The following is a 20,332-nucleotide window of genomic DNA, read 5'->3' on the forward strand; positions in this document are numbered from 1 at the left end:
TGTCCCTCTGTTTTCCAAATGCTGATAATACAAAAAAGACAAGCCAATTCTGCACAAGGGATTTATTGAGATGTGGTATACATTAACTTAATCTCTAAAGTTAGATTGATTTGGAATAAAATTCTAGTCTTGGAACTTGTGCCAATGTGGGCAAGTTAATCTCAGTAGGCCTTAAATTTCTGTTTGGTAGAATAGAAAAAAAAAGTTCACCTAATTTATTGGTTAATTATAAAGAGTAAAATACATAATATAAAAAAAAAAGAAGAAGAAGAAATCTTAACGATGTCTACCATATAGTATGTTTTCAATAAATGCTAGTTGTTAAGTGTTTTGAGAGTGGAGATGAGTTACTTCTATTGGGCTTGCTAAACCAGTGTCAGGGTTGTTGCAGGTGATTATCGTCATGCTATTACAAAAGGTCATAATTTGTATGTGGTAAATGCAACTAATTGACCTATGCAACTGTTAGGAAAGAAAGATGAGCAGAGACTGTCAGGACTGCTCTGGCTAGAATGTTTTTTAATTACATATAAAGCACTTACAGAAACTTTCATCATTTTTTCCCTAATTTTGAAATCATTAGTGCTCATAATAAAAATCTTAGAAAATATAGAAATATGAAGTCAGCAAAAATCACCTGTAATAATTATATTCTAAGTAAATAAAACTGATAAATTCACTTTCATATTTTTCTCTCTGTGTTACAAATTTTTCATTTTTAAGCAAACATTAAGGTTGAATCAGAAAAACATTTTATGTTCTGCTTTTTCACATAATATATAATTTGTACAGTATATTTATAACATAATATTTCTTTGAATTATTTTATATATCCATTTTTGGAAATTATTTCTAGTGATTTTCTATAAATAATGCTAAATTGGACATTTTTGAAAAGAAATCTTTATAAATTTCGAGGATAATTTCCTTAGAATAAATACTAAAAACTGAAATTAATAAGAAATTTATTTGCTAAAGCTCCATATGATACAGGAAACTTCCCTGAAGAAATCACATGCCAAATTGCACTGTTGTTACAATGTAATGAAATGTTTCTTACCCAAGTCACTGTCCTCACCACAGATCCTGTTTCATCATCAGAGCTGTTATACTGACATTTACTAAGCCTTTACCCTGTGGCCAGCCCCATATGACTATTTGTAGATATCATGTTCTTAAATCTTCTCAAAAACACTTTGAGATATATTTAAAATCATTCCCCTTTTTTGTATTTAAAAACTGTGGCTCAACCAAATGTAAGTTTTGCTCCAAATTATGCAGTTAGAAATGAATCATCCTACAGGCACAGCGAACTTAAATACATTGCTTTTTATCACATCACAAAGCACTTATTGTTATGGTTTAGATATGAGGTGTCCCCCCCATCCCCAAACCTCATGTGTGAGAAAATGCAAGGAAGTTTAGGGGTGCAATGATTGGGCTGTGAAAGCTTTAACCTAATCAGTGAATTAATCTACTTGACAGTAACCAGAGATGAGGTGGAGCAGCTGGAAGAGGTAAATCACTGGGGGTATGACTTTGGCGTTTATATTTTGTCCCTGGTAAGCTGAGCATTCTGGCTATCTCTTTCTTTTTCTCTCCTACTCCCCACTCCCAAATCTGGTGGCTTTCTGATTTCCTCTACATGAATATCCTGGGTGATGTTCTGCCTCACTTGGGGCCCAGAGGTATGGAATTGGCTACGTATTACCCGAGACTACAGAAACCATAAGCCCCAAATAAACTTCTACTCCTCTAATTGTTCTTACCAAGTCTATTAGTCACAGTGACGAAAAAGCTATCTAAAGAACTCATTGATGTTATTTATTAAAATACTTAAAATACAAAAAGCACCAGTTTTACTTTATATAATTTCAATAGTAAAGTTATTGTTTTTATATATGTGTTGGTGTTTTATAATTTGGCTTTTTATTGTGAATTTTCTACTCATACTCACTGTATTTTGTATTTTCTTATAAGAGATACTTTATTATGAAGGCCAGATTCTAAAATGAGATGTTGATTGGCTCTCTTTGGTACAATAATAAATATGGATTTTCAAGATGGTAACACAATTTATTCATTTGCATGAAATTTGGAGATATTTTGCTAATTGCATTCTCCGATGAGCTTTGGACTCCCTGCCTGCCAATGTGTATTTCATTTTACAGGCCCCTTTTAGATGTTCTCTTTGTTTTGTAATTGATGGAGTTCCTGGGAGCAAAAAGTCATGGGAGATTTAATGAGTGTGAAACGGTGAATATTGAAAGCATTTTAAATATTGATGTGAAAATAGATCTCCTAGCTGGATATCTTTTTGTTTTGCTGTTTGTGGAATGAATAAATTAGTTCAAAATTTTAAGCATAATGAATGTGAAAGTGCTAGTGTTTGGATTATTAATAGAGTATACCCTGCCAGATTTGTTGGTAGCCTTTCTATATTTTAGAAATACTAGAGATATTTATAGTGATATTTTCAAATGCTTTCATAAATCTAGCACACTCACATGATTATTTGCAAATGCAGAAATATTCTTGGGCTAGAAGGAATTGCTATACACAATAGAATATTGGGAATGTCCATTGTATTTAAGGGCAACATTAAAGAGGACAGACATGAGAAAAAGCTTCAATGAAACAAGAAATGAAGTTGTGAGCCGACTCCTGCTTGCAAGAAAAAAAAAGGAAAACAAAAAATTAGAATAACTTGATAAGGCCGAAAGAAGTGGCATTACTCCTTGGAAGACTGAAACTCAGACCAGGCTTTTGGATTAGGATAATCTTGGAGGCAACACAATGCCATAGTTTGGTTTGAGGCTGAGTATGTAAGAAAGTCTTATCAGCAATGAAACATTACTCACATTTTCTCTTCACTAAAAATCCTACTTTAAGCTACATTATAGCAACGTATTAGTGTGGATTCTGAGACAGATGATTCAGGTAAATGAGATAACTGAGCAGTGTTAAATGATTTTTTTTCCTCAAGATGGGATGAGAAAAGTTATGAGAACCAACAAGGTTTGGTGATGCACTCAGCATTTGTTATACTCCTAAAAGAATGGACCTGCAACTACTTCTAACTTGAAGAGATCGGGGTCGCAGGGGAAGGTGGACCTTCAGGAAATTGGAATGAGCCAGAGTCATCAGTAGAGAGACACTGTCATTATCAACATGATCTATCCCTTCTTTCTCTGATCTTTTGATGCCTCCCATTGAGAAACACAGCAGAAAAGTAAAAAAGAAGGGAGCCTCAGTGTGCAATTTACACAGGTCTGCCTGGATTCAGAACAGTACAAAGAAGAGAGAGAAGAAGATCTAAAAAGCAAACACAAAATAGCCCAAATGTATTATTTGGACTTTGATCAGTATTAAAAGCTCTCCAAGGCCAGTCTTAGGTCTAGTGCCTCTCCATCATTAAATTTCACATCTGAGAACAAGATGTCCTGGACACCATGGTGGTAGAGACACCTCCCCGAAGTATGAACAACAACTATTCAAGAAGGAAGCTTATATATATATTAGTGTCTCCTAAATCCCTTCAGTAATCTACCCTACCCCAAACCTCTCTGAATGTCTATCAGAACCCAGCACAGTGCTCTGTACATCCTAGCCCCTCAATTTGCCTGAATGAAAATATCCACACATTCCCAGGAGAGTTAGCAACAGCAATCAAGCAAGCAAACAAAAATCATCTCCATTCTGAGTGATTAGGAGTAACTCAGCTGGGTTAAGATATATGTTAAAAAATTGGAAAAATGAGTAAAGAACAACAATATGCCCATCTAAAAATTATACCAAAAAAAAAAGAGCCTATGTAGACTGATTCAGGAATTTTATAAGCTAATCTGAAAGTTAAAAATTTGTAAGAAAATTAATTTCTTCTTCCACCAGAAATGGGTCCCTCTAACCAAAGAAAGATTAGTAAGAGAAAACCCAACAGTCCATGAACATTTATATTTTCAGATTTACATGGGAGGTCTCCAGGGAATGGGTTGTTCTCTAAGAGGGGGCTTTGCATTTCAGATTATGAAGCATGTTCAAGTAAGAAAGAATAAATTCCTAGATAAGTCACAAAACAAAGGAAAAAGACTTTGGGTCTTGAGGCATGGCAACTTGTAGGAAGGCAAATAAATGTTAGATAAAGTTAATAAGTAAATAATAAAGTTAATAAGTGGTGTGGATTTCTCTGTCACCATCTCCAGGTCAACAGGGTCTAAAGGTGTCCTCAGTAGTTAAACTTTTTTCTCCCTGGATATGGGAGACAGAACACACCTTTTTTCCTTGTAAATCTTGTCCTGCTTTTAGGTAAATAGAAAACAGAGTTTTCCTGTATTGTTGTTTCTTAAGGGCTTCAGCTTAACAATTTTTTTTCTTTCATTTTGGAGTGAATTTGTGAAGAATATTTGAAGAGCAGTTCTGATTTCCCATGCTATGAATTCCTAACACTCTAGTGGCTGGTACTCTGCTGGGGGATCAAATATTCAGAATATTCAGAGAAACTAGAAATCTGATTTTGAGAAAACAATAATAAACAAGGAGAGCAGAACCTCAGACCTGAGACCTACGCAGAAAGTTCTGTCTCCTATAACTCTCCTCAGTAATTTCTTCAGAAAATTTCCATATGCACAGGTAGTGAGATGCTGCTCAATGTTTAAAAATAAGGTCTCTGAGGAAATGAAGGAAAAAAATGATTTATAGTGCTTGCTGATTTCTATGGTGTATATTCTCATATCATGGCAGATTTCAAGACACCAATGTCATGTCACTGACCTGAAGTTGGGAAGAGGTATATGCATTTGGCTCCTGAAAAGCTGGTAGAAATCCACTCTAGCATATTTACTGGCCAAGGCTACCAAGAAAGTGAAACTGGAACCAGAAGGGCTGGAAAGTGGACCTCTTCTTCCCATTACCCACTCACTGTGACTAGTTCTTGAAGAAGACACCTACATCTAGTGTTCACTTTACCCAGGTAGAGCCCATGTGCCCTGCTGAATTGGAGGAAATGGTAACAATGATAGCATGAGTTATCACACCCAGAGCAGGCCTACTACCAATGTTTGGCTTGGGCCTCAATGGAATCAACAGACACACTTCTCTAAGGCCTAGCACCTTGCATACTTCACATACACACCAAAGACATAAAATTGACATTCATGGGATCTTTACTGCATGTGTTCCATTTATACCTCCAGAGTCACTCTACCATGCTTTTTGCCCTATGACACTGACCTCTGAAAACTACATTTGGGTTTCAGTGCCCCGCTTACCATTTGGGGCACTTAGCATTTCAGTGCACCGCTTACAATTTGGAGAAGTGGGTAGGTTCTCAGGAGGAGAAGGGTGGTATCAGAGTATCCTCCTGACTCCTTCCCAGAAGTTCACTTAGGTTGATGGCCTCCTTTCTCCAAAAGTACTCGTCCTATTAAATATTCTTCTCTACACAGTCACTCTGTTCTCAGGTTCTGATAATGGCTTCCTTTTTTATCTTCTTCAGGGTAACATAGAGTAAAGGATTTGTGTGGCTATTTGGACTAACTCTTTTCATTTCTATTCAGTATGCCCTAAATTTCACTGATCAGAACATCCTTTTTGAGTGAGCTTTTTTTTTTTCCCCTGCCAGGCCTCTGGCTGAACTGGTAATACATGTGGAAAAAACACAATCCATTATGCAAGGAGAAAGCAATAGTATACATTGTAGGCTCAGAACATAAAAGAGAAGGTCCCTTGATCCTTTTCAGTCATCCCTACCCAGTAGTGACATGGCAAACTTTCAACAACTAACTCTTAGGAAGTAGAAAAATAAAAGCACTGATTTGTACCAGCATTTCTATTTACTGTGGTGTAAATATTCCCATGATGATGGGTTTCCATCTACTAAAATGACATTTCCAAAGAGTTGGGATCTGATGTGTAAAATTGTTTCTCACAATACTACAAAAGCCAGTTGCCAGCTCAGGGCTTATTTGTATCTCTGGTCTCACATGCTTTTGGCTATACAAAATACATAAATAATCCTGTCCTGTTTTATCTCCCCACTTCTCTCTTTTTTCTCCAAGTCTAGGCTAGGTTATCTAAGGACAAACAAATCAAGGCAGCTTCTACCATAATCCTCATGTATCTGGTGGGTGAAGATGTGCCTTCTCTTACCCTAAGTCCCCAGGGCCTCCCCCTACACTCTTTGGTCTCAGGAATGTCTGATACGGAGTTTCTCCTAGAGGTATACAGAGGAAAACACTTTGTAAATCAAAACAGTGAAAAAACAGCAACTAACCATACTTGGCATTTTATTTGGCACCTGAAGGAGTTATAATCAATGGCTAGCCCACATTCAGGCATATGTTATAAGGGGATTTTAGTTCTAGTTCAGTAGTAGTTCCTTTAGGAAGCAATTCTCAGAGAAGAAAAGGAGAGCCCAAACACAGCTTCTCTCCCCTTCACCTGACAAGTATTTTTCATCTCCTGAGGGTAAAGAAATGAGAAATGTGTACTCTGTGGTTCATTTCCTGAAGGATACAGGAGCATAAAGACTGGCTTCTTAGGTCTAGTTTGAGATACTTTTCTCCCTCTGTTTATGTAAGATAAATTACAGTCCTGAAGGCCTCAATCCAGGTAAGTCTCTGAGGTATTGAGGAGATAGAGTCACAAGATAGCTAGGACATACTCATTGGACCTTTATGAGTAGTAAGAAAATAATAAGTCATCGAATCCACAATGAAAACAACACTCCTAAATGTTACAGGGAAATGATGTTTACTGTTCTCAGAACCCTTTCATAATAGTCTAGTAACAACCCATTGTAGGGAAATTTGTTATCTTTATAGGTGATTCTTTTCTTTAGCTACATCAGCTCTGAACATCCTCATGATTAGAAATGATATTGGCAAATACTCTTACCTACTATCATTATAGTTCTGGTGATTCCATGATTAAGGTGGTCAAGGCTCTATAAAGGCAGGTCATCTTGAGTGGAGAAGATCAAGTCTAAAATGAATTCAGTGCAAATTATAAAACCCGAGGAAGAATTTGACCTAACCCCTGCTCTCCAGCAATATATAATGAAACAGATTGCAGTCTAGTGAGGTCCACACACTAGCCAGTTCACATGGAACAGATGGGCAATGCAGAAGAAGAATTCTTTCTGGAAGAAAGGATACCTGAAGTGTACTTCCAAATGAGGAATAGGAGTTCTCCAGATCAGAACAAGAAGGATGACTCCAAATGGATGAAGTGCATTCACAGACGAGGAGCTGTGAGATATGGGATGGGTCAGCAGTAGTCTGGCATTTTGAGGCTGTAAACACAAGGTCTAGGCTGAAGGGAGAGCAACAGTGATGACTCTATGTGAATTCTTTTGAAGTAGAATCTGTCATCTCCAATGGAGACATGAGGTGATCTGCTGTATGCTCAACTTCAAGTCAAATTTTTAAAAAATCTATTCACAAAAAGATCAGAGGTCAGCTGTCATGTGAAATATTTAGTATGAGTGTGAGTAAAGAGAGATCCTCCGTATAAAGGGAGAGGAAGAGCAATTGGACTCCTCAATTTGCTTTTATCTTGAGGAATTTTTAACATTGACATATGCCTCGTTAGGTACATTTGGCTACGTAAATAGTTAGCTTTAATTAAATATTGAAAAAACAAGTGACTAAAAGGAAATTTTTGCAGAGAAATGACATTGAAGGTATTCTAATGATGCATGTACATGTATCAAAAAATAAAAGGAGAGAACTGTTACTTTTCTGAATCTAGGAAAACTATATATCTAATTTTAAAAAGGCAATTTTATGAGATTACACAAAACATCATCCTCCCAAAATCAATAAAATAATTTGACACAGAGATTTATATCCATTATTATAAATAAAGGAACCTGTCACAAGTGCACATTTTCCTTCAGTGATTAGCTAATGGCTACTATGAAGGCATCATGATAGGCAGCAAAGGATTTCCAACCTAATCAACAAGATCATGACATATGTCTTCACCATACTCCATTGTTCATAGGCCACCTATTCATCTCTTGATAGGCAACTAGGCTGTTCCATATCCTAAAAAGTCCTCTGTACAACCGTGTTTTTATTGCAGGTAAACCGTGCAATAAACATGGGTGCACAGAGGACTTTCTTCCTTTTTTATGCTGACTTCATTTCTACTTGTCCAGGAATAGGAGAGCTGGATCAAATGGCATTTCTATGTTTAGTTTCTTGAGGAAACACCATGCTATTTCCTATTATGGCTCTACTAATTTACATTCCCACCAACACTGTAGAAGCATTCCTTTTTCTCTACATCCTCACCAGCATTTATTATGTTTGGGGTTTTTTATAGATACATAATAGTCATTATAATTGACATGAGTTCCTCATTGTAGTTTTGATTTCCATTTCCCTGAAGGCTAATGATACTGAATATATTTTTCATATATGTATTGGCCATTTGTATTTCTTTTTATGAGTATTTATTTAAACCATTTGCTCATTTTTTAATTGGGTTACTTGCTTTTTAAAGTTCTTTATGTATTCTGGATATTAACCCTCTGTGAGACAAACAGCTGGCAAAGATTTTCTCCCATTCTATGGTTTCATTTTTAACTCTGTTGATTGTTTTCTTTGGTGTGCAGAAACTTCTAGTTTGATGGAATAGCCCATTGTCAACATTTGCTTTTGTTTCCTGTGCCTATGGAGCCCTCACCAGAAAATCATTGTCTGTGCCAATATCTTAAAGTTCTTCCCCTAAGTTTTCCTCTAGCAGTTTCAAGGTTATGGACCTTATTTTAAAGTCTTTTATCCATTTTGAGTTGCCTTTTGTTCAGGGTGAGAGGGTCAAATTTCAATCTTTTGCATGTGGATATCCAGTTTTCCTGGCACTATTGTTAAAAAGAGGTTGTTTTATCCAGTCTGTTTCTAGTACCTTTCTTAAGGATCAGTTGCATGTAGAGGCATGGTTTCTATTCTATTCTATTAGTATACTCGCCTGTTTTTATGCCAGCACCATGCTGTTTTTGTTACTATGGCTCTGTAGTAGGTTTTTAAATCAGGTATTGTGATGTCTATAGCTTTGCTCTTTGGGCTTAAGATTGCTTTGGCTATTTGGAGTATTTCATGTTTCCATATGAACTTTAGATTTTTTTTCTAGTTCTGTGAAGAATATCATTGCTATTTTGATGGGGATTGTGTTGACTCTGTACATCTCTTTGCAAAGTATATACTTTTAAACTATATTTATTCCTCCAATTCATGAACATGGGAGGTCTTCCAACGATTTAGTGTCTTCAATATCCTTCTTCAGTGTTTTGTAATTTTCACTGTAGAGGTCTTTTACTTCCCAAGTTAAGTTTATTCCTAGGTAGTGTGTGTGTGTGTGTGTGTGTGTGTGTGTGTGTCTATTGAGAATAGGATTGTTTTAATGATTTCCTTCTCAGCAAATTCACTATTGATATATAGAAAAACTACTGATTTTTGTATGTAGCTCATATATGCTGAAGGTTTTAATCAGTTTCTATTTCCATTGCTGTGACAAAATATCTGAGAAAAACACTTAAAATGAGAAAATATTTGTTTTGGCTCACAGGTTCAAACATGGTCACTCGGCCTGGTGGTTTTAGTCCTATAGCAAGGCAGTACAACATGATAGAGCACAATGGAGGAAAGCTGCTTACCTCATGTTTGCCAACTAGAGAAAGGGGAAGGGTCCAGAGTCTAATATGTATTTCAACGGCACACACACCCACCTCACACACACACCAACAACTTCCTACAACTAGGCCTCACATTCTGAAGTTTCTACCACCTTCCAATTGCACCAACATCTAGAGAACAAGCTTTTAACACATGAGCCTTTGGGGGACATTCAGATCCAAATTGTAATAGACTTCTTTAAGCAACTTTTGTAAGGCTTTTCTGGTGGTCATAAATTCCTTACTTTTTGCTTATCTTCAAAGATTTTTACTTTTCCTTGATTCTGAATAATAGCCTTGCTGAGTATAGTAATCTTGGTTGGCAGTTATTTTCTTTCAGAACTTGAAATATGTCATCCCATGCTCTTCTGGCATATGGGGTTTCTTCTGAGAAATCTGCTGTTAGTCTAATGGGGTTGCCCTTAAATAAGACTTGGTGCTTTTCTCTTGCAGATTTTAAAATTCTTTTTTTTTTTTTTTGGTACTGTACTTTTGAAAGTTTGACTATAATTTAGTGTGGTGATGATCTTTTCTCATCATTTCTGTTTGAGGTTCGATAAGTGCCCTGTACCTGGTTGTCTATTTCTTTCTCAAGATTAGGAGAGTTATCTATTATCATTTTATTGAATAATTTTTCTATGCTACTAACCTTTAGCTCTTTCTTTTCAGATATGCTGATTATATGGATATTTGATCTTTTAGTGTTGTCCCAAAGATATTGAATGTTCTCTGTTCTTTTTTTTTCTTTCTTTGTCTGGATGTGATATTTCAAAAGACCTGTTTTCAGTCTCTGATATTCTTTCTTCTAATTGATCCAGTCTGTTGCTAAAGATTTCAACTGAATTTTTTATTTGATTGACTTAGCTCTTCATTTCCAAGATTTTTGATTGGTTCTTTTTCAAAATCTCTATCCTTTTTCTGATTTCTCATTCTTATGCTGCATTTTCTTCATAATTTTATTTATCTGTTTATTGGTTTTCCCTTGGGTCTTATTAAGCTTTTAAAGAATCATTCTTCTGAATTCATTACTGTGCATTTTATCTGCTTTGTGATCTTTGGAATCTATTACTATAGAATTATGAATTTTAAGAGGTAACATTTTACATCTTGTTCCTTTATCAGCAAAGATGTTGGGAAGAGTAATACAAAATATTGTTGAAGATCAAAGGAAAAAATTGGAATAAATTATGCAATGAGTAAGGTTTATTATCATGTCACAAAAAATATTCCCTCTGAGGTAAACATGAAATGTCTCTGGGCTGTTTTTGAAAATTCCTGTGAATCTGTTAACTATTTAAAAATCAGATTTGAAAGAGAACTTTATAAATATATGGAATCTTAAGGTATGTTACTTAATAACCAAAAAATAAAAAGGTAAAATTTAAAAAAGCTGTGTGCCTTTGGAGTAAATATTTGTTCTTCCTGATATAGTAAAAATGCTCTAATGTTAAAATGAAAACTTTTTCTTCATCTTTCCCTGTACATCTGTATCATCACCATATAACTTATAAAAGTTATGTAAATTCCAAACTCAAAACAACTTAACCCAGAACACTTAGTAAAATATTCACAGTATTAAAGTCAATATAATTGTAGCACAAATAAATTTGTCCATCACGTTATCTTAAAGTTCTTATTTTGACAATTAGAGGTTTTATACTTTTCTTTTCTAGTTTTATACTTTTCTTTGTATTTAATATGTAAATTTGTTTTATTTGTGTACTTGTAGAATCCTTAAGAGCAGATGGAGCTTATACTTTGTGCTTTATGATCATAAAAACAAAGTAACATTATAATAAAGTAACATTATAATAAAAATAATCATTTAAATTAATACTCAAGATAAAGAGTATTTTTTTCTTTATTCTCTAAAGGGGGACATATATTACTCAAATTCTAAATATAGCCTAAGTCCTTATAAACTAAGAAATATAGCCTAAGAAATATAGCCTAAGTCCTTATAAACTCTCCCAGGTCTCAATTACAGTTTTGTTGGGATAACCCAACAGATCAACAACAGGTGTGGGAGGGAAGAGACAGGTAGGGAATTGGAAGGGGAAGGGAACTAGGAGCTCCAATAAAAGTTTCTAGAAGCAGCTAAAGCAACTAAAAATCATGAGCTGATACTGAAGTTAAATTTTGCCAATCACACATTTGTCTTGTTTCAGTGCTGAAGAAATAATAAATATTGCTGACTCCTATGTCTGTACTAGTTTTATAGATGTTTGAGTTGTACACAAAGATGGGCATAACCATCCCCTGTTATGTCATCAGGAATCACAGCATCATAGATCTACATTGCCCAGAAATTTCTCAGTGGTCTGTATTAAGCATTCCACACAGAGAGTAAGACAGTCTTGTTTTAAAATCAATGAAATGTATGCCTCTGGACACCAATGCTGCCAGCAGTATTAACACCTACTGTGTAAAAGTTGCACGTATGTGACTCTAGTCACTTTCTAAATAAGTATCATACTTTTTCAGGAGGGTAACTACAGTTAAGATTTTTTATTGCAGCCTCCTAATAGGAATTTCTTCCCCTCAGGTCACACTCTCAAAAAAAGAAAGTGTGCACAAATATTTTTACAAAGGGATATTTATACACATAAAGAGTGTAACATCAACTACTACACAATGCCTGAGAAATGTTTTTCTTGATTTCCAAAAGCAGGAATCACTTGAGTTGGCTGAACAAGGATAAGAGAATTTCCTCTCCTATGTCAGAGTTTTAACATACATCTTTGCTTCTTTTGTGATTTTTTAAATGGAATCTCCTTCTTCTTCATGCTCAGTATTCTCCCATATTTTCCCCAGTGCAGGCTTCAGCCCCTTTCCAAATGGCATCCCAACACACTTTCCCAGGTTCCTATCTGCCTTCCAATGACTGACACCTGTGCAGCAGATGGTGCAAATGGCCCACTATATATTTCCTGGATTGACGGAGAAAATTGTCAGGAACCTGATTGCATTGGCCCAGAGCCTCATGACAGAAAAGGATGCTGGGGGAAGGGGGAGGGGCGGGTGATGAGGGGCTGGAAATAATTTTGATGAAAATGAGTTGAAGACTTGTTTCAGTGCTGCCTTCATTCCATCTCTTCTTTACATTTACACATCCCTGAATTTTGCCTACAATATCTACTAAGAATAAATTGGACATGACAGTATCTTAAAGTTTGCATATAATCTACTTGTTCTGGTCATGCATTCTGCCTGGGACCAATGCACTTCATAGCTTGCCATGTCTTTCTGCTTACCAGGCTTGTCTGAGCATATGTGGATACAGATTTGCACATCTCTACCATGAACCAAACTGTTCTGGAGTGGCAAGGACAAATGATCTTACTTCCTTGATGTAGAAAATGAAAATGGAGTCAAAGTCCTAGCCTTATATTTAAAATAAAGAAATGGGGATTTTAAAAAAAAGTGGTTTAATCAGCGTATTTGTAGTACTAATTTACCTACTCATTAGGTGAGATAAATCCACCTCTGAAATCTGCTGAGAAATTCCTCTGTGCACATTCTTTCAGTCAACAAACACAAAAGTTCCTGCCAGATTATGGGTACATTATGGAGCTTGGTTATTACTTTCTCTGGGGGGCTTTCTATACCTTTCCCCTAGACTCCCCTCATCCTAGTACCCTGGGGAATTCTCACGTTTTGTCTGCTTCTTAGACAGACGTTATACCTGTGTTATGAGCTCTTTCCTTTATTGCTTTAGAATATCAGCATTCCCCCCACAAAGTTGAGATTGTCCACTCCACAAAACCACTGAAGTTGAAGCTTCCCAGATCTTTCTCTGCACAGGCTTCTTTCTAAGATCTGGAAGAAGCCTCAGCACTATGTTCATGTTGAGAAAATGTAAGATGTTCTTGTATTAGATTTCTTAAAGAGGGCTTGTCAGATTGTACCAGCTTCTAGCCCCACAAAACCTGGCTCTAACCTCATATAACAAAGAATGGTCATTAATGAATAATATGCCCCCTTTTTACCTCAGGCTGCCTAGAGCTAGAACATAGGAAATTCCAGGGAGAAGAACACATTTTCATAAAGAGGCATGTCTGGCTTTCACCTTTGTGAATGCTTATGGTGCGTTCACTAAGAAGATTATAAGTCCCACAAAACTGAAAAATAAGCATGTCTTACTAGACAGTATTTTTTTGGGGGGAGGGTGTTCTAGTTTGAAAGAAACATGAAAGGAATTATATTTCCTAAAATCCATGTTTGATGCTGTTATGTACAGTAACATTTAGGAATAGAATAAGAAATATATGTGAACTTTTGATAGTTGGGGGAGAAAATTATGAAACTAAAGTGGCTTTTGAATGGTTGCAGAGAGAGCTTGAGAAGCTCTGTGATTAATTAGTATGACAGTTTCAATAGTGAAAAATCTGCCTGATAAGCAGGAACCTGTGTGGCCTTACAAAGACTCCTAAACTCTCCACGTTATGGGTTTCCCAAAAGTCCCGTAGCCATAAGAATTAGAAACACTGATTTACTATTCAACTGAAGCTCAAATCTTAAATCCTCCACTCATAATAAAGCCAGAATTAGGCAGATAGGCAAGAATGGGATCCAGAGAATGGAGAAATTGAAATGTTAATTCCTTCAGAGCCCTTCTTCCACCCTTCTCAAGAACCTGCCCCTGCTCCAGCCTGTTGTTAAGGTAACCTGTCCCAGGAATTGCCCCTCCCTACAGGGAGTTATAAAGTTGTTAATTAATGTGTCCTGGGCTACTCCATTTGGGACCCTCAGCCTCCATCTGCTTCTCACCTTTTGACCATCCCACTTAGCATTTCCTAGGCCTAGTCACCTATGCAGAAAGGAAAAAGATAAGGGGAAGAGAGCAAGAGACCAAAGGAAGCCCAAGACATATACAAAGGCAGAACACCTTGCTTCTGGGGATACCAGGATACCAGCTATGGCCCCTTTCTCCCTCCCAGGAGAAGTCTTTGTTACCCCTTTTTAAATAAACCCTGCTTTATATGCTTGCCTCGGCATGCTTCTCTAATGTTATACTTCAACATGTGAGGAAGCAGAACTCCTCATGGAGAACCGGTGGTATCGATAAGCCCTATGATACAGGACTGTTTAATTTGCTAAAGGTTTAATTTTCTGGTTTGCAAAAGAAAACCTAAATTATCTTTCCCACTGAAAGGTTAGGGAGACTAAATGTATCAAATATTGCACATGGCAAAGCCCCAAGGAAAGTTTACTGTGGCCCTAGTATGGCCCTAACAATGTAGTTATTTGTGAGGGGGTTCTTCATTTACTAAACATGTTTGTGCTTAAGTTAACTGTACTGAGTGGACACCATATTGTAAAGAATTGATTGATGTTAATGTTTTTTGTTTTTTTTTAATGTAAAATCACAAAATGAAAAACTTTCCAGGTTTTTAAAACAAACTCTGGTGATGTTTCTGGTTCAGGACAGAATTTACCATGTAGCACCCCACACAGCACTGTTCCCAAGAGCCAAACTCTAGGAGGCTGTAAGAGTCACTGCTTGATTAAGATGGTTGTAATGATGCATGTGCTCATGCAAAACACCAAAACAAGAAGATTGAGATGTTTTGGAACTTTGGGAAAACTGTCAGATTTCAATTTTTTAAAAATGTTTATCTAATTGGATTGCACAAGATGTCAGCCTAAAAACACGAAATTTTAAATTCTTTAAAATGTGGATTTATATTCATTACTATAAAGGAAGAAACTCATTCCAAGAGCACATTTTCTCTCAGTTGATTAACTAAGAGGTAGTAGGAGGCGTTATGATAGACATCAAAACATCTAAAAGCTAAGCAACCAGAACGAATATACACCTCATTTATGTTCTCAGTAATATCTTAAATCTTTTTTTTTTAAAACTCAAGCCAGTACTTACAAAGTTTCACTACAATATAATAATGAAGGGGATCTATACATTGCACAGATGCCACTTTCCTGGTTTTGATGTTTTATGTTACACTAAAATTTAATATAAATATTATCTTTGAGGGAAGATATATATATATATATATATATATATATATATATATGAGCTATCTGTACCATAATTATAATTATATAGAAATCATAATTATTCTATGATTATATTAAAGTTTAAAAATCTCTGCTTCTGTTTTATATATTTTCATTTTTAATATCAGTTCAACTGTTAAGAGAATTCTAATCCAGGTAGAAAACCACTTTTTTACAAAGCAGAGCCCATGGATGGAGAATCTTTCATCCACTTTTAGCACTGCCCCATTGCACCTCTATGTTGTTGAAAGGTTGTTTGATTACAGCCAGGCCATACAGAGTCATTCAAAACAAGGGCCAGGGTGATTTATGAACTGATAATTTTGCTTTCTTCAGATTTTTCTTTTGTTTTTTTCAAAAGCACGGCTATTCAGCAATCCAATGTCTAGAATTTTCGTCTCATTCTTGACACCAAGATTTAAAGTTAAGCCAAATTACTTATTCTGTTTTTCTCTATGGTGATAGCTCTGGCTGCATGCAAAAGTATGAGATAATTAAAAGATTTCCTTAACACCCTTTTTCCAGATTTTCTATGCTTGCTAGTGCTTGAGCATATGTATTGCAGAAGAGGGAAGAAAAAAAAAGGAGATCTTATAAGTCAAGGTATTCAATTGCAAAACCTCATACTCTTGGTGGCTGGATGGCAGAGCCTTCTCCCAGTGCCATAGACAGTACATGGCAGCAGTTGGCAACTGCTGCATTTGCTGTCAGTGAAGTCAGTAGGGTATCTGCCATATGTGAAGTGCAGAGGTGGGCATGAACTCCAAAGACTATCGTGTTTTTGACAATCACTGCAAATCAAGGCATTGTAACCTGACAGCAAGAATTAGCCTGTGGGATGTTAGTTCTGCACCATGCTCTCTGCTCAGCGTTTCCTTAAGAAGCTCACAGAACATTTTCCACATGGCATCCTTCTGTGTGTCTTCTTTTCTAGCCGCATCTATGACTGGTTGATACAGCTCATGCCTTTCAATTTGTGGTTGCTCCCTGCTTTATAATAAAGATTGCTGCTTTCTGCTTGGTTAGGCTCCTGATCTTGTGTTATTCCCACAGGCTTTTGGCATCCCTTGGTTAAAGCCCACATTTCTTGCATTCTTTCTAGTTATTTCTGTTCCAAATTCAAAGCTGTATATGTGCTAAAGTCATTCATATAAAGACAGGCTGCTCATTTATTAGCAGGGGAAGCCACACAGGAAGGACAGAATCACTTTGCTGGGATTCAATGATTGTTCTCTCCAACATAGCAGCCATAGATCTCAGAAATTACCTTTCTACACAGGTCTACCTGATGGGGTTCAGGACTATACCATTGCAGACACATTTTCAGTTCAATGCTTCCCAAACAGATTTCTTCTAATGCTTCAATAAGATGAGTAGACATGCCAATGCTTTCCAGGATTTTGGTGGATGATTATAAATAAATCAGTGCCCTATCAGACACTTAACTTCTTAACTTCTTGTCTTTCTTTGGAACTCATTTCCTATACTAGTTGAGGCTGTCATAATAGGTCATTTTAGTCAATAAGATGCTCCCTGGAATCTTTTCAGTAGCAGGGACTTGTTCCACATTAGTATGAGCTATCCAAAGACAACCCTGTAGTATTTTGACAGGAGAACCTGGCCCTGGGAAGAGGAACAGGACCACAGTCGTCGATGTCATCCACCTAATGTGTGAAACCTGTGCTACTAGGGACCAGCAAGAGGGAAAGCACCACACACATGGATCTACCCTAATATGAGATATACTTCATTTAAGTCCACACAGCTAAAATAGATTAATGGAAGTTAGACGGCACACACGGCCTGAACTAAACTGACATATTTCAGCAGAGTGTTCAACCTCAGAGTTGTAGTGGGTACATGAAGCAGTGACTTTTCACACACAAAGCAGTGTCTTATCAGATCTGAAAGATCTGTCCTTGAATCACCCATGTCCTTTATACTTGAGGTTTGCATCTCCATCTAAAATAGATTACACAGTAAGTTTCTTCACTACATTTAAAGGATTATTTCCAGCCATTGGACTCTTGCAATTCAGACAAATTCAAAGACAAAAAGGCCACATCTAGAGCTGAGGTGGGAAAAGAGGTTGAGTCTCCACGTGTTTCTGAACATATCTCCTTGTTCAGTACTCCAGGATTCCAGAAATATACTTCCCCCAAGAAAGAAAGATTCTCCCACATCTGTATCACAACTATGTCAATCTGTTTCACGATATCATTGTGTCCACCAAGTTCTCAGAGAACTACACATCCACAGAATTGTAAATGATTATATGAATATACCTTTACAAAAATAAAGAAAATGGCTCTATCAATAGTCTCTGTTTACCTCTCTCAGTGATATCAATGCTAAGGAACTAAGATCAAAATAGAATATTCAGAAGCCTGATGGTGAAATGGGTGGAAATTCCACAGGAGTAAAACACGAAGTAGGATGGATAATGGATAATGAATTCTACAGAGAAATATGAATTTGGACTCTAGGGCCACCAGGATAAATGCCTTGGTTCCATTACAACCCTGCAGGTATTCTTGCTTTCTTATTGCTTTCATCTTTCTCCTTCCTATCCTCCTGTATTAAAATCCATTTCATCATCACTTGCTAGTAAACATCTAGAAAAGTTTAATAGATTTTTTTTAAAGCAAACTTCTTTAACAGATGATTCTCTGCTTCCTTAAGGAGTGTAGCAGAACAGATGGGGGTTGATTCTGCCAGAGTCTTTGTCAATTTTCCTTGAGAGAATCCTCCCGTTTACTCTGGCAGTATTCATAGCCCCAGCAAAGGCTTCTGAAACCTTTTTCCTCCCTCCTCTCCCATCTTCTCTTAGTAATGGTCTCAGGATACAGTGAGTTACCTGCTAGGTCAGCAGCAGGTCGGGGAAATTTTTATTTATGCCTTCCTAATAAAAGAGAACAAAATTCCTAATGCAACATTTCTTCCTTCTTTCTTTCTGCTTGAATGCAGACAGGAAGCTAAGCCTACAATAAACATCTTGTGATCATGATGGGAAAACATTAAGGCATAAGCAGATTAACCACACGTAAAAACTCTGATGTCATAAATACCAAAACAGTACAATCGGCTCCATCCCATGAGATATCTTGTACATAAAAGCAGCCTTTATTATTTAATGTTAGTAGGCAAATGCTTCCTAAAACTTCTATTTAAAGGGTTAAAGTTTTGAGAGAGCAATCCACAATGATTCAGTAATGTACACCCATTTGTGGAAGCCAGTGCTAGAGAGGAATAAAGTTGATCTGCAAATGACCAAGTCAAGACCCTATCATGAAAGTTGGAATTTAAGGAAATGGAAGATTGGATTAACTGTCTAGAATTTTCTGCCTCATAAATAACATCTTAGGATGGCTCTTGATGGCAGTTATTGCCTGAAGGGGACACTTAAATATTCCATTATTTTGGAATTAGGCCAGAAAGGTCCTACAGTTTTCCAGTATCTGAGCAAAGTGGTAAAAGTGGGCAGAGTGCCCAGCTTGATGTTCTAAGGATTCCTGGTCCCCTGCATTTTAATGAACACAACATGAATGAAAAGAAGCTGATTCTTTTCCTTCTTTGAGTCTCTCCCAATATATAAGTGAGGTGCAGAAACTCATCCTTTACATGCTTCTCCCCATGACTTCATTGAATTATCCTTCCTGCCTTCCCATAATTGTTCATAAAAAATCACTTAGAGATTAATGTGGCAAACAGGTGAACACCTACTGTCTATCTCACTGCCTTTTACCACTTGCCAAGGAACTTGAAGGGGACAGAGGACGAGGGAAGGATAGGGAAATATTGAAAACAGAAGAAAACTGTGCTTTCCAGGGGACTGAGCCAGACTGGAAGAACTTCTGTAAAACATGAAACACATAAGAAGAAATGGTGGGAAAAAGAAGAGGTGAGAGATTAGGAGGTCTTCTGCATGTGGGAAAGGAAAGTGTCCAGAGAATTTACACAGAAGTGAAGAAAGAACAACGATATTAACAAATACTGTTGCTAACATTTTGAAGAATCTTTTAGCCTTGGAGATCTCCAGATAATATTTGAGTTACCTCCAGATCATGTTTTCTGAAATTGGATTACTTGAGCTCATAATTATACAATCAAATTAACTTCCAAAATATAGATTGATACACAGAATGGTAATTAATAGATCCGACCAAGAGTTAAGTGTGTATGTAAAGAAAATTTCTAAACAATTCACAAGAAAATGCAGAAATTAATAATTAATAATTAATAGAAACATCAACAAGTGTCAGAATCCTAGAATGTCACAGTCGAAGGATAATGTCAGTTAACATGTGCATTACAGTGATAAAGAAGCTGAGGCCACAATGGGTTAATAGACTTGTCCTAGGTCATTCCCAAGGTTTGCATCCCTTTCCATGGCATGGTCCTGTGTATCTGCTGCTTGTAACATCCAGAGATTAGTCAGCAGTTGAGAATTCAGGCTTGCATTTTATACATTTCAGATGAATGTGAGCTACACTAAACTTGAGTGACATTTACTTCAAGAAGGACAGGAGAAGTAAATTACAGGAAAAACACAGTTGAATGTAGGTAACAACACCTGCCAACAGCAAAGGGACATGCACTCATCTGTCATGACACCAGGAAATGAAACTAAAATGAAAG

The sequence above is a fragment of the Marmota marmota genome, unplaced genomic scaffold (genome assembly GCF_001458135.2).
Source record: "Marmota marmota marmota unplaced genomic scaffold, marMar, whole genome shotgun sequence".
NCBI classification, from domain to species: Eukaryota; Metazoa; Chordata; class Mammalia; order Rodentia; family Sciuridae; genus Marmota; species Marmota marmota.